At 45.8% G+C, this 15,534-nt stretch overlaps 1 protein-coding gene across 14 annotated transcripts in view; it reads right to left on the bottom strand.

Moving 5' to 3' along the window:
• The window catches only part of TNRC6C (trinucleotide repeat containing adaptor 6C), a 96,173-nt gene extending 86,835 nt beyond the window's left edge, over nt 1-9,338 (bottom strand). For 13 of the 14 annotated variants that reach the window (XM_021535800.4, XM_021535805.4, XM_021535803.4 and 10 more), the window contains exon 1: nt 9,048-9,338. The gene's annotated coding sequence lies outside the window, so the exon portion shown is untranslated. The remainder of the gene's footprint in view (nt 1-9,047) is intronic. The other variant, XM_085556934.1, reaches the window with a different exon arrangement.
• Between the last annotated feature and the right edge of the window lie 6,196 nt (nt 9,339-15,534).

Raw genomic sequence — 15,534 nt, 5'->3', positions numbered from 1 at the left:
GGCATGCCCAAGATTAACACCAGCAGCACACTGAGGAGCAGCAGAGACCTGACACACACATGTAGAACCCGACCTGAACACCCATCTGAGATGACCTAAGGTCCCCTCCAGCCTGGGCTTTGCTGTGATATTAAAATAATTCCCTAATGTGATATTAAAATCATTTCCTTCTGCCACAGAAGCTGTGGCAGAAGCTGTAGAAGCCAATCTCTAGGAAGAGGTGCTCTCTCTCCACACTGTCCCTCTGTCACCTCATTATACCTGCTCCCACGTGGACAGGTAGGCTGAATGCACAGCTCCTGACACAACAAAGCAAAACAAGATGAAAAAGGGAAAAGAGATGTCAAAAGAACTCCTTATCTTAGAAACCAAATGGAAAATACACTTGAAGCAGTATGATGACAGAGATCTAAATTTTTGTAAGGTGTTTATTCTTTTAGAAGCTATCAGAATACACAAACCCATAATTTCCTTCTTCTGCATTTTTAAATTTGCTGAGTGAGCTCATTGAACATTCAAGCTGTTGTCTTCCAAGTTTTCCAAATACCATTCTATTTAAAGGCACTGTGAATAGGGAATTCAATTTATCAAATGAATGAAAGGAGAATTCTTAGCAGGAACCCTGGTGAGCTAATCAAGAGTCACAATAAAATGTCAGGGGTCTTGGAATTCTCGGCAGGAGGTTAACACCAAATTTGATCCCAGTCAAGGAAGACAAAACACACTATAGACTAATAAACTGTACTAAAAGTTGTGCACTGCAAATTTCAGAAAGTTTAAACACAAATGAAGAAAATCTACTTGGTTTGTGCACTTTATACACTCCTAATATTTCACTACAAAAATAAAAACATACTGTTCACCATAATCATGTCATTTAACTTAAAGAAAATACTTTTTGAAGCTTTTAATACTTTTTGAAGATTTTTGTTCCGCTGCATCTTCAGCTGCAAGGCTGTTTGGAAAATTAAGATGGCAGCATAATTTGAGTAAAATAAGAAACAATTACTCTGTACCTATCTTTAGGCTGGAAACTGGATTCAGCTGAAGGTTTATCCTATCATCCAAAATTAAGGAAACAGCATAATCCACCCACCTTTCCTTCCACAAACCTGCCAGAGTTTAAAAGATTAACTCTGCAGTGCTAAAAGGGCAATCCTTAAAACTTGATGAACTTAATGGAAATAAACTTCTCTGTTCCTCTCTTCACTTTCCATAGTAAAAGCATAAATTAGAATATCAGACCCAGCATCAGAATGGGCCATCATGCATTTTTCAACTTAGCAAATGAATAGCAGCTCCATGGGGGAGGAGAGACAGGGTGGTGGAGAGATGGGGAAAGGAAATAGCCATAAATGATCTTCCAGGACAGGAAAACTAGTTGCAGTAAATACCACTTTGGAAATCAATTTATGGTCAATTACGATCTTAGTAATAACTATTTTATGCCTTCATTTAGTGCATGAAATGCCCAGGGGAGCAAATATTCTCAGAAATATATCCAATATGTCTCCAAGTTATCTGATCAGTAGATGCAGACAGAATTCCAGAAAGAGCAGCTCTTGCTTGTCTGGATGCTGACTGAGGAATTGGGGATGGGGCAGGATGGAAGCAAAATTTCAGTGCAGTTGGACTATCAGTGTTGCAATATCACCCAGATAAAAAAGATTTTATCTATCAGTCTGGGTTGTTGGCTTCAAAAATAATGAGTTTTGTCATCACTGCAGTATTTCACCTAGAAATTTGTGAAGTACATTTCATTCTCACAAATATAAGAAAAAATTAAAGTTGAGGGTCTTTTTTTTTTTTAGGCAAATCATTATGTAAACATCCATCCACTAAGACAACCATTACTTTATTCAGTTATTACATGTAAATGTGGTAGCAGAGTATAAAGACTGACATTTCTAATGCACTGTTGGTGTAAGGGACTTACTCTGACCATTGTTTTTTCAAAAGAAGGAGTTCTATGAGACAGATTAGAAGAATAGAAATAGTAAAAATTACATATTCACCAAGCTCCAGCAAGTCCCAGATAATAAATCTTTCACCTGAAACAGTGCTATTGATACAGAGACTCTGCTCCTTAACAGTAACAGTTCTATACTGTGAGACATCAAATTTAGTTCCACACCTGGATCAGATATATATTTTATTATGATCATACTAGAAAACATTAAATAGCATTTAGTTTGCTACCACTAGGGTCTCCTCCCCCCTTATCAGAGGATGCTCCATCTCCCATATTAATTTACTTTTGAGAGATTCAAGATAAACATACACTTCATTACAGTTTACATCAGCGAAGAGAAAACAAATCATTTCATAGGCAGGAAGATGTGAACAGCACCCGTATGCCAACAGGTTATTTTTAACTAAAAGCAATTTTTTTCTGCATCACAAAACAGGAATGAGTACTGGGCACTTAACAGCATTCCACCATAAGGAGATAAGGATGATTACATTTGCAGAGATGAAGCATCTTTTGTAAGAGAAAGAATTTCAAGTACAGCACCCATTTCAAAGCTGTCGATGTGGTAAAGATTTAGACAACACAAACACTGGAAGCAATTCTCCTCTGTTAAGCAAATTCATGGACTTGGTAAGTGCAATTAAAAATACTGAGGGAAGAGGAAACTTGTGACCTGCAGATGGACAGAATGATGTTAGCAGAGGGACAGTGAGGAATCCTGCTCCTGCCTTTGGTAACACACTGGTGTAAAGAGACTTACTTGATTTACACACACCCCCCATTAGGTTATGCCTGCAGTGCTACTAAAGATTTTAGCTTCATATTTCATGTGCAGGATCACCCTCAAGGCTACTGTGAACATAGACTGAGTTCAAGCAAAAATATTACAAACAAGACCACCTTCTATGGTCTATTAATGACCTTGTAGGATCACAGGAAAGTGACAGTCAGCACTTTATGCATCTGTACAGCTGATTTTTTTTTTCCTTGGCATTCTCCCTGAACTGCTCCTTTTTTCTAGAATGGTTTGTGTTAAAGCACTGGGCTGATGCTCTTTTGTTTACCAGTAACCAGCTACTGTTTAAAAACAAGGATCTCCATTGTCAGCACCAATGAATGACGTGAGCATCAGCCATGAAAACACTTTGGAATTCTGAAGAACTAAAAGACCTGAGAGTAGGAGGCTTGAGCAGGACTGAAATCAGACTGACACAACACAGATATCTGGCTGAGCTTAAAATAGACTTGGAAGAAGTCAGCCTGGACTAACAATCAATCCGTGGACACACTGACCACCCAGAATTTGTTCAAGCCATGGATAAGCACTCCCTATCCCTCCACCAAAACAGCTCTCCCACCTCCTATCAGGAAGCTTAGGAAATGCAGGATGAGAGAGAAAACTGTACTAAAAGTTCAGTTCAGTTGCATACAAAACACAGGAAGAGAAGAAAGGAATAGGAAGGAAAACAGCACATCTAAGAAAAATCAGGTAATGCCATTCTAATGCCTCTTGGGCAAGACCGTAACAAAGGCAGCAGCAGCATCCCTTCAGAAAATCAGCACGGGAAAACATGCACAGACCCCAGGAACAAGAAGATGGAGGAGAGAAGTAGAGGGAAGAATGGATCTCCCTCTGAAAACACCCATGGGCAGCAACTAAACATAGCCCAGGGTGGTTGTTTTCCCTGCGGTGGAAGGGGGGTGGCTGTTATCTTTTCCTAAATGAGCCTATAGCTGGTAGCTGCATGATAACTATTTTGAGATATATAAACATATTTTTCTCTGGGGCTTAATTACCACAAAGGACGCCAACCAATTTGACAAGTCAATTTTTCTCTCAAATAAAAAAAAACACCTGAAAAATCTCATTGTCTAGCAATGCAGAGCTTAAAAATCAGCCAAACATCCAAGGGATAAATATTAGGCATTTTCAATACAAAGCAATAAGCAATTGTTATCATTTCTCATCACAGAGTTCCTAAAACATAGAAGTTCCAGACTGAAATCTAAGTAAATGTACATGCAGTTTGTAATTTTTTAAATGGCTGTACATTTCAAACCCCAGAAAACGCAGGCTGCAGATAGCTGTTTATTACAAATGACTTCCACCTCCTCCACAGCCCTCAAAGGCAAACTATAAAGCTGTGTGCAAAGCCAGACAATCTGGGCACCCAGCCATAAACCATCACTGCTGCAGCACAGATAACTGTTCTCGCTCTCAGCCATCCTTGGCTGCAAACCCACGGGGAAGAGCTCCAGAAACCAGACCTCAGGACCGTCAGGGCTTCTAATATTTTATGAACTTGAATTACAACTACGTTCGAGACCTCAGTGCTGAAAAAATTACAGCGCTGATTCACACCCGGGGTTGAGACCAAAACTCACTCGGATTTGCCTGGTACCCTGCACCTTGAGATGCAAGAACAGCCAGTTATTTTACAGCTGCCTTCAGTGATAGAAGCCTTGTACTGGGAGAAGGAGAGAGACATGCTAGTCTTTTCAAAAAAAACAGACAAAAGAATCAGATGCATATTCTGATCATTTTCCACCATCTTTGACATGACCTCAAAGAGCACAGGGACTGTTCTGTGCCAGAGTAGGCAGTTTGTTTGTGATCAAATCCAGACATTTGAGATTTTAAAACGTATTAGTGACAAGGTAGGAAGGAGCACAAATGAAGTTTTGGAAAACACAGTTGTAAATGTATTTGGAAATCCACAGTGAAGTTAACCATGATTAAGTAATGATAAAATAAGCTTAAGTACATCTTCTGGTATTTAAAATGTACAACTTAGCAATGCTTTTGGTTGACAATTTTCCTAACTAGCACAGATTCCTAAAGGGAGATCAAATAATACTTTGATTCCTCTGCTTTCATACATTAAGAACAACCATCCTTCATTTTACCAACAGCATTTGCCAGTGAAGAGACGGCACAGAGCACATAGATCATTTAGTAATGCAATTTACTGTCACTTCTAGATCATCTCCCCATTCAATAAAGTATACTTCCCCTCTAAACACTATTTGCCCTGGCTGATATCTTCTTAATACAGCTGAAAACCTCAAGCCATTATCACTAGAAGGCATCAGCTGATCCTAAATTGGCTAGACTGCAGCGTCACAGGCATTTAAGAGGTTTCCTTATCATTCATCTTTAATACTGAGGGATCGACACACTCCTACCTGCAGCTTCTAGGCCAAGGGAAACCTTCTAATGGTATTATCATTATCTTGTAATCTGAATTTTAAACAATTAAAACAATAGCACTTTTGTGTTGCAGGTCTCTACTGTTACGAAGATTATACATTTTTTATCAGTTGTAATGTTCAAAGGCTTACATAAAACACTGATTTAAAAAAAAAAAAAAAAGCAGAAATATGCACTCTGCATTGAAACTGGTGAACCTTCTAGGAGAAGCAGCATTGTAACAAGGCACACTTAAATTTAAGTCATTAAGAGAGACTGTTTTGTTTTATTCAGGAAAGGTTTGGTCATTTTATTTTAAATCCGCAGTTCTTTTAGTCAATAGGATCTGGCAATTCTTTCCAAATGAAAGCCTCCTTTTACTGAAGCAGGGGATGGCTCCTCCCCTGACCTCCTCCTTCAGCTTGTTTTGGAAAGGGGCCAGATGACAGCATTTGGAAAAGCGCATGTTTATCTCGGCGAGGCCAGCTGCTAAGTTAACATATTACCCGTTCCCACATCCCCCGCTCTTGGTTAAGTCTTCACAGCTAAAACTGAAAGTAAACGCTGCCATTGGGCTTTTAATAAATGCTAACACGAAAGAGAAAAGGAGTCTCCATGGCATGGAGCATTTGAGGGGCTGCAAAGGTCTAGGTCATTTTGAGTGAACAGCAGGCAGTAACTCTGTCAATAAAATTCCTGGCCTTTCTGAATGAAGTGAATGAAAAACTGAAAAATAAGCGGTTTTATTTCTAGATTAATTTAAAGCTATGCTGTCTTATAAGACTGCCACTCAGCAACAGTTTGCTCCACTACACAAGGAGATTATAAACCCCTGCTTGACAAAACCTTTTACTTTATCTTGTTTTGTTGTTAGTCCATACTTGGCAAAGGTATGGAACCTGGAAGCTTTGAGAACTTCCACAAAAAATCTTCAGATTAAAAGTAGTCTTACGGCCAATTACATTTTTCACATTTTAAGGAAATTCCATCTCATTATTTTTCAAAGTCTTCAAGCAAAAAGAGTACAGAATTACCTTACTTTCCTCAAACATCAGTGAAAGATTTCAACTTATCAAAAGCAGAGTGTGTTATCTTATTAGAAAAGCCAAATCCTGGAGAAGAAACCAGAAATTAAGGCGGAGGTGGGGTTTTCATTGACCCCAGCAAGGTCCAGCAGGCTTTGGAATGGGCAAACCCATCCACTCAGAGGTGGTCAGAGCCAGATTTTGGAGGAAGCCAAGATGCCAGGGCTGAGGATGAGCCCCCAAGTCCCCAAATGGTTTTTAGCCCAAGGGCAGTGTCCCAGAGCAAAGCCCACTCTGCTGTGGCCAGCGGGGAAATGGCACAGCCCAAGGCTGCCCACAAGGACATTCCCAGGGACTGACACCCTGCACCACCATGCTCCAAAATAATCCATGTGCTGCAAAGCTGGTGTACAGCACACACAAACCACCCGTGTCTAACACAACAGTTCTTAGTCTGATGGATACCAGACTTCAATCTGTCAATACGGAAATCCACACATAGAACGGGAACATTAAATATATTAATATATTATTATATATATCCTGCTGCAGTCCAGATGAACTTTCAATAAAAAGGTTTGTCCGTCTTATTATATATAATTATATATATAATATATATATAATTATATATATAATATTATATATATCCTGCTGCAGTCGAGATGAGCTCTCAATAAAAAGGTTTGTCTATCTTGTTTCTTTCATTGCTACAAACAAAACCATTAGACAAAAGTGCAAAATTCTGCCTAAAATAGAGCCATCCCTCTCGCCCCTGGAGCAAGTCCTGGCTGCAGCAGTTTTCCCTACGGCAGCACCTGTTCTCCGGGGGCTGGACCGTAATGAACCTTCTTCATCTCAGGAAGCCAGGCAGATCACTTCCAGGCAGAAATGATCCGCTCCCCTTTGAAGATAAGGACAAAGCCACACAAGGCATTATTACACTTCTGCTGCTGCCCTTAAGCTCTCAATTTCCCTAAAAAAAGTTCAAATTAATCTGATTTACTATAGCTTTTTTTTTTTTTCCCCCACAGACTGTGAGTCTCGGGCTCGGAAGCAGCCAGGTTAGGTTATCCACCAGCAGGGCTTCTGCAATCCCAGCCAAAAAGCACCACAGTGCTCTCCAGAGCAGCTTCCTCACTGGGGTATCCAGGGCTGACACTGATGTTTTCACGTCTGGAAAGAATTCCAGAAGCCACAGCATCCGGGGGCTGTTGCTCAGCACACCATTTTGAGCTCACAAATAACACACAGGAGCAGGCAGGCAGACATCCCAGGGATTCCTGAACCCCAGGAACAGGGCTGCAGCAAGGAAATTCCGTGATATGCTAAGCACAGGTTGCACCCACTGCAAGTCACCTCCTATTTCCTTGGAAAACACCAGGGGAAGCAGTGAGAACCCGTGTGTACCTTCCCGCTGCCTTCTCGAAATTATTATTTTTAAAAAATGTAATATCCGAGAGGAAACTCCTTTTAAATGCTCAGTCGTCGGGGAATCCAAAGGAAAAAAAAAAAACCAAAAAAAAGCCCAAAAAACCCCACCCACCGCCGGGAAGGAGGGCAGGATTTGGAAGCCATGCCTGGCTCTCCCAGCGCATCCAGCAGCAGTGCAGATGTTCTCCTGCTCCTCCGCTCTGGCATTGTCCTCAGGTCCACAGCACCACCGACACCCACCTGATTTAAAGCTCTGCACCACTAACAGCGGGATTTATTGGAATTTTAATTACCTTAACCGGCCTAATGTCCACAGCAAATTTCTGTACATAAATTAGCATAATTCGCCAGATACATACATATGCAAACGAGAAGGGAAAATATGCAACAGACACGGGTATGACGTCCCAAAGATTATTTCTAAATTTAAACTGGCTGTTAGAATAATTGAATAAATCTCTTCTCGCAGATACACTCGAGTTGTAGCAGAAAATAAACTAGTCACAAAGACCTGCAGTATTATTTTTAATGGGAAAAGAGGGGGGAAACCCAATTGAGTTCAATAAATCCCATAATTGAACCTTCAACTAATTACATATTAAGAAGATTAACCTTTGACACAAACTTGTGATACAAACAAAGAAGCCTCGAACAATTAATAAACTTCCAGCGTTTCAAGATTTCTCAGGTTAACAACTGAGCCCTTCCCATTTTCCTCCCCTCCTGCGTCGCAGTTAAAGGAATAAACTCAGTTTAATATTCTCTCTCCCCCTGGACATTCCAGGTTTAGACGAAGATCTCTCTGTGGATACTCAGGAGAAAATTACTGCGGATCCTCACAATCTCATTAGGCGGAGGGGGAAAAGAGGAAAAATAAACCAAAGCTAAATATTTTAACTTTTTAAGAGAAAGGAGCCATGAAGGACAAAGCTGGAGCTCATGTGCTCGCCCACAGGGCAGCACTGCTGGCCATGCCCACAATTTCCCAGCCCTGGGATCATTTCCAAGCCGCTCTGCGATAATTTTCACACGTGTAAGTTCTAAAAAGCAAGAGCACACGGTCGTGCCTTGCAGCAGAAGCTGCCTTCGTGTCATGTCTGAATGGCACAACATGCTCACAAATGGCACTTTCTGCTCGCTCTTCGTGGCCAAACAGCGATTCCGGACAGAGGAAAAATACCGAATTAATTCTACCATTAAAAAAAAATCCGGAGGTTGTTCGCGTTTTTTTAAAAATCGTATAAAAATAAAAGGGATTTTGAAATGTTTGGGGGTGTTCCTTGCTTCGCTGACTAATAAACAATTTAAAAATAATAATAATAATCTAGTTTAGATTTGTGAAAAAGGAGGAATGCACAGGTTTTGCAGGTCTCTTCCCCTGCTAACTTCTATCGTGCCCAGATTAAGAAAGGCTCTTACCCCTTCTTACCTTTTAGTCTTTTCTTTATGGGGCTCTTTGGCAGCTTTCGATTCAGTCTTGCTGTAAGGAAACAAGTGAGTATTTTGTCTACCGTGTAGGGGTCTTTCTGACGTGTTCCTTTCTTATCTTTAATGCTTCTCTTTTTTTTTTTTAATTTTTTTGTAAATGTACCCGTAATTTCACGAATATGAATACGAAAAAAATCTCACACGGCCAAAAAAAATAAGTTTTTTGTTGTTGTCGTCGTTTGTTTAACCCCCTCAGGGAAAAAAAAAAAAAAAGTCTGCCACACAGGAGATGAAAAAAAAACCCCAGCAGATCAACAGGAAAACACTATCCAAGTAGAAAAGCAAGGAGCTTCAGTGTTATCCAGCCCAGAGGAGAAGTGCAGCAAAAGCAGGTCCAATTCCAAAACAAGCTTTTGATTTCCAGTGAAGCAAAATAAAAAAGTAAGAAAAAACAACAAAAAATAACCAAGACCAAGAAACCAAGACAAAATACACGTTCAAGTCCCCAGCTAAATTTCTGCACGAGTGTGTCTTAAATACAAGTTTGCTTTCATGTGTTGCAGCAAAACCCACGGAAAGCCAGGATTTGGAGTTGATCGGGATGAGTTCTGGTGTGTGTGTCTTGATGGGTTCTCAGTCCACATGGAGGAGCATCTGAGGGTTTTTCAAAAAGTGCAAATCAAAAAAAGAGAAACCGGGATCCAGAAAAAGAGTTTTAAGATGGATCTCCCCTTCAAAATAAAAGGAGGAGGGTGGTGGTGGAAAAAAAAAAAAAAACAAAAAGCCTCAAAGAGCAGGGCGGGAGGCACGGGGGGATGCGGAGCCTGGCATGGGGCTGCGGGCAGGAGGAGGATCCAGCGCTGTCCCCGCCGGGGGAGGAGGGTCCGCGGCTCCGCAGGGACCCCGCGGGCGATCCGGGCCGGGAGGAGGATCCAGCAGCCGCTCCCGCAGGAAGCGGCGAGCGCGGGGAGGGGGGACCCGGGGAGGAGGATCCAGCAAAGTCTTTTCACGGAGGGAGGAGGGAGCGGGGACTCGCAGCGGGCTCCGCGGGCAGGCGGGAGGGGGGCGATGCCGCGGCTCTCTCCGTGTCCTCCGCAGGGATCCGGCTGGGCAGCGGGGCGGCGTGTCCCCGGGGAGCCGCAGCAGCGCCTCGGGCAGGCTCGGTCGGTCCGCCGGGATGCAGAAGGGGGAGGGGGTGGTGGGGGGGGAACGCAGCGCCGCTCGCCGTCTCTCTCTCTCTCTCCCGCTCGCTCTCGCCTCGCAAAGGGCAGGCGGGTGCCGGGCTCAGTGCTGCCGGGACGATCCCCCGCTCCTCCGCGCCGCCGGTGCCGCCCTGGGGAGGCGAGGAGCCGCCGCTGCCGCCGCCGCTGCTGCTGCCGCCGCCGCGGCCATTTTGTCGCTGACTGACAGAGCCCCGCCAGGCAGCGCGAGACCGCGGGGCGGCTCCGCGCGCGCGCGCCCCCTTCCCGCGCCGGCCGCCAACGGCAGCTGCCGCGCGCTGCCCCCCCCGCCCCGCCCCCGGCCCCGCCCCCGGCCCGGCCCTCCGCCCCACGTGACGCGGATGCAAATGAGCGCGCCGGCCGCGGCCAAACGGGCGGCGAGGCCGACGCCTATGCAAATGAGCGCGCGCGCGCGCCGCGGGCCACGCCCCCCGCCGCCTCCCTCCGCGCCGAGGCGCGCGCCCTCCCGCCACCGCCGCGCGCCCAGCCCGCGCCCCGCGGGGAGAGGGGGCGGAGAGCTCGGTCCTCCCCCCCCCCAAAAATCAAAGGGGGACCCCCACACGGGAAAATGGGGGTCAAATCAAAGGGTACGGGGGGGAAAATCAAAGGGGTACACGGGGGTCACCCCCACCCGTGGGTGTCAAATCAAAGGGGTACGGGGGGACCCCCACACGGGAAAGTGGGGGTCAAATAACAGGGGTACAGGGGGTGTCAAATCAAAGGGGTGCAGGGAGGGTCACTCTCACGCGGGAAAGTGGGGGTCAAAGGGGTACAGAGATGTCACCCCCACCCGTGGGTGTCAAAGGGGTACGGGGGGATCAAATCAATGGGGTACAGGGATGTCACCCTCACCCGTGGGTGTCAAATCAAAGGGGTACAGCGGGGGTCACCCACACCCGGGAAAGTGGGTGTCAAATCAAAGGGGTACGGGGGGGACACCCCCCATACAGGAAAGTGGATGTCAAATCAAAGGGGTACAGGGATGTCACCCCCACCCGTGGGTGTCAAATCAAAGGGGTACGGGGGGACCCCCACACGGGAAAGTGGGGGTCAAAGGGGTACAGTGATGTCACCACCACCCGTGGGTGTCAAATCAAAGGGGTACAGGGATGTCACCCCCACCCGTGGGTGTCAAATCAAAGGGGTACAGGGATGTCACCCCCACCCGTGGGTGTCAAATCAAAGGGGTACAGGGATGTCACCCCCACCCGGGAAACGGCATCAGTGCTTTCTCACACACACAGCGGTGGAAAAGGGGGTTAAACACATTCCTGCTGCACCCCGAGCTGCCGGGAGCCCCCCTCTTTGTGCCAGCTGTGAGCGCACACCTGCAGGGACACCCCTGGGTGACACTCCCGGGGTACCCATGCAGGGCTCTCGGCCCTCGGAGGGGATCCCCGTTCTACCCAGGCGCCTCCAAAAACAATCCCGGTGTTTGAAACGCGCCCGTGGCTGAGCAAGCCCGGGGAGCTGCGCAGGTCGGGGAGGGGAGATGGAAATGTCACATTTCAGAGTGGCAGCGGCTGGCTTGTCCCCCACAACAACCACATTAACTGCTTCTGTCAGGAGAAAGTCAGGAGCTGGTCTCAAAATACCGCGGGAAGAGCGGAATGCAAAAAATTAGTCTTTTTTTTTTTTTTGCTAAAAATTGTTGTGTCTGGGTCTTTCCAGCAGATCTCCGGTTTTCTCTCCTCTCCTGTTTCCTCTCCCCACTTCTGCAGCGAACGTTTTGGGAAGTGCAAGGAAATCCAGAGCGTGGATTTTTATCCGCTGGGGCTGTTCCGCTGAAATCTGAGCGGAGCAGGGCTCACCGGGCAGGGCTGGTGATGCTGCCGGGGACTGGCACCCGCAGCGGGGCATTCGAGGGGACAGAAGCACGGTCCCGGTACGATTCCCGCTGGAATTTGTGATGCCAGCCCCAAAGCCACCCTGTGCCAGCCTCTGGGCAAACGACACCAGGAGCCCGGAGCCCCTTGACCACTGGAGGGAGCCCATATTGTGCCAGAATGCAACAGAAATACTGTGGGGAAGACAAAAAAAAAAAGAAAAAAAAAGCCACTAAAATATGAAATATCAGATCATTGTAGTCAGAACAAAGTGTCTTCTCCAGGTCAGACCATGATCTATAGCAATGCAAAATGTTATAAAAATCAGATTTAAATGTCCCATTGTATTTCATCAGCACAAAGAAGAGAAAGAATTATTAAGAAGAAGGCTCTTTTTTTTTTTTTTTTTTCCCCATATTTTGAATGTCAGTCTGGCACCTTTCACCGGGAATGAATTCATACGCCAGGATGGTGACAGACCTGGCTTGGAGGGAAAATGCCCTTGTGTCATCCCAAGGGCCAGCTGAGCTTCCCCTCACTCTCCTTACTTAAATGTAGGTCAGCACCTATAGACTCCTTCCCAACCCACCCCGGAGCTGCAGCAGCTTTCCAAGGGGATTTTCCACTGCTGCTTTCCAAGGAGATTTTTTGCTCTCCTGATCAGCCAGCCACTCCAAGAAGCAGAACAGAAGAAGCCACATGCCATGCTTATGGCACTACAAGCACCTACAGGAGGCTGCCCTGCACCAAAACCTCTGCTTGGCAATTGTGCCAAGGAATGTTCCTGGTCTCCTACGTTACATGTTGTGAACGTTGAAATATTTGTAATTCAAAACACATTTTTGCCACACAAATATTTCTGGCTTTGCAGAGTGGTGCCAAGTTGCTGGAGACCCTGAAATGTCAAAATGGAATAAAACTGAAAGTGATTTGTGTACTAATCTTTTTTCTTGGCCCTGGAGAAATTACTATCAAAAGCATGCTATAACCACAGCCCCACAGACACAGAGAGCCTGTTGTGTTTGTCACCCCTGTCCCAAAATACTGTCTTTAACAGATAAAAACACATTCTACTAAACTTTTCCTGTCTTACCTGAGCTTTTTTACCATTGAACACAGGGCTTTATCCAATGTAATTTTTATTTTTCCCCCTGCTTTGGTCTCCCACTGGGGTTTTGCCCTCCCACTCCCCTGGTTGTTCTCCTTGGGGGCTCGCACAGATCTTCAGCATCATCTGAGGCTCTGTCACCTGGTGTCAGCAGCTGGTGGCTGCTGTCACCACGCATGGTGCATCTGTCCCCTCATTGCCCTGAGCTGACAGGACCCTGGCAGGGCACGGGCTTCTCCTTGAGCTGTGTTCTTCCAGAGCTGCTCCAGCACAGAACCAGGGCTCCAGGCAGCTGCTGCTGCCTTGGAAGGCTCTCCTGCCCCCAGTGCTCAGGTAGTGGCTTTTGTCACACGTGAGTAAGAGCAGATGTGAGCTGGTGTGAAGGGGAGGCAGAGGGACAGATGATGCCAGCGCATGAGTGCTCGCAGAGCAGGAGGAATTCCAGTGCTGCCTCCTAAACCTCCACTAACCCAGTCTGTCAGGGAAAAGCTGTGACCAAAGTGTCCCCAGGGTGTGTTAGGTGGGTGGCTTTGAGCACAAAGAGCCAGGCACTCACACAGATGCAGCGTTTGCTCTGCTGAGAGTGCCAAAGCCCAGCTAAGCAAAGGTCTTCCCACGTTTAGGGCTGTGTTGGGTGGCTCAACCACACCCAGGCAAAATATTCCTCCAGCGTAGATTTTAGAGATGTCTCTTGCTTGGTTTTGTATCATCCAACCAAGCACAGAATTGTCACCAAGCACTCCTTGCACTTCTTACCCAGCAATAACAAGCACACAAAAAATTAAAGTCAAAGCCCTGCTCCAGTGACAAAAACAACAACCCCATTCCTTAAGGAGAATCCAGTCTCTGATGCTGAACAGGATTTCCCAGAGCCCACACAAAGTGAAGCTACAGCTCCAAGGCTCTCCCTTTCCTGAGGTGATGCTCAGAGGTTGGATGGGCAGGATCACTCAGGATCCAGGACACCACAGGCTCTTCTCAAGTTTTCCAAGGAAAATATGAATGTGCAAGCCATTTGTACAAAGTCCCTCTGAAGGGTGCATCCACATCCCTCCTGGCCACCCAACCACAAATGGTGTCTTTAGGGTGAGCACTTAAATAGAATCATAGAATTGCTAAATTGGAAAAGACCTCAAAGGTCTTTGATTCAACCATTCATGAACTGTACTGAACTTGTACATAACTTTTTATTGGAAAAACTCACTTTCACAACTTACATCTCTTTCCCCACATTTTCTTCCCACTTGCTTGGACCATGCCCTGCTGTGACACCTCCACATCGGAGTGGTTTTGCCCAGCTATGAAATGTTCTCTCCATGGCACTGGCCCAAAGCAGAAAGGGCTCCTGAAAAAAAAAAACCTGATACCCCATGTTCCTCCTGATGCCTTGCAAAAACATTTCACATCAGCAAACCCACTGTGGTGATCATCATCACAGGAGTCTGGCAGTTCACCTTTTACCCTGCACTGGATGAGCTGGTTCTCTTTTTTTTTTGTGTGTAACAACCAAATACTTGAAACATTTGCCCAGAAAACACAACATCTGGATTCAATTCCCTCCCCAACCCGAGAGTCTCCAACCTGTATTTCCCACGAGACAGATGTAGCATGATGCTAAACAGCAATCTGGCAAGGGGGAAAACATGGTATTTTTTATTCTTGCTCTCCAAGCAGAGCTATTGTACAAACAGGAACACAAGTGTCCTGAGGCCAAAAAGCGAGCAAGAAGCACATGACTCCCTACCCTGCCTGCCACAGCAGCAGTGATAACACGTTCTGCTTATTATCAATAGCTGTTTTACAATAAATACATAATCTGCCCTGAACAGAGGGCTCAGAGCCCAAGATTTGCTTGCCCCATAGCTCACCCTTATTTTGGGGAGAGGAAGCAATGGTTTAGAGGTTGGAACCTGTGAATGTGGCACTTGAGTCTATAGGCTGGAGGAATGTGCAAAGATGCAAATTTCCCGTTGTACTTCTGAGAACAAAATTATTGCCATTAATCAGCCTCTCCTCCTCTGTTTTTTAGGTCATCACTTATTGGTACAAGGGGGCTGGAACAAGCAGAGGGAGGACACAGAGTGTTCCAGCGGCACAGACAGTGCTCATCATCCAGGCACGGCTGCAAATGTTACACAAAGCCCTGCTTTTGCACAGAAAACCCTTGCTGAGCATGTGAACCCCCAGTGAAACACTGGAGTTGTCACCTCTGGCACTGACAGGAGCACCAAGCCAAGTGTTTGTAATAAAAATCCTGCAGCAGAAAGGGAAAAAACCCTGATTACCCAACATTTCAATAAACTGGGAGGAAGCTGCCAGTGCTTCTTTGCTGAA

Source organism: Lonchura striata, chromosome 18 (assembly GCF_050655825.1).
Source record: "Lonchura striata isolate lonStrDom1 chromosome 18, ASM5065582v1, whole genome shotgun sequence".
In the NCBI taxonomy this organism is placed as follows: domain Eukaryota; kingdom Metazoa; phylum Chordata; class Aves; order Passeriformes; family Estrildidae; genus Lonchura; species Lonchura striata.
Note: the sequence above shows the minus strand (reverse complement) of the source record. Positions and strands in the feature narration are given on the sequence as shown.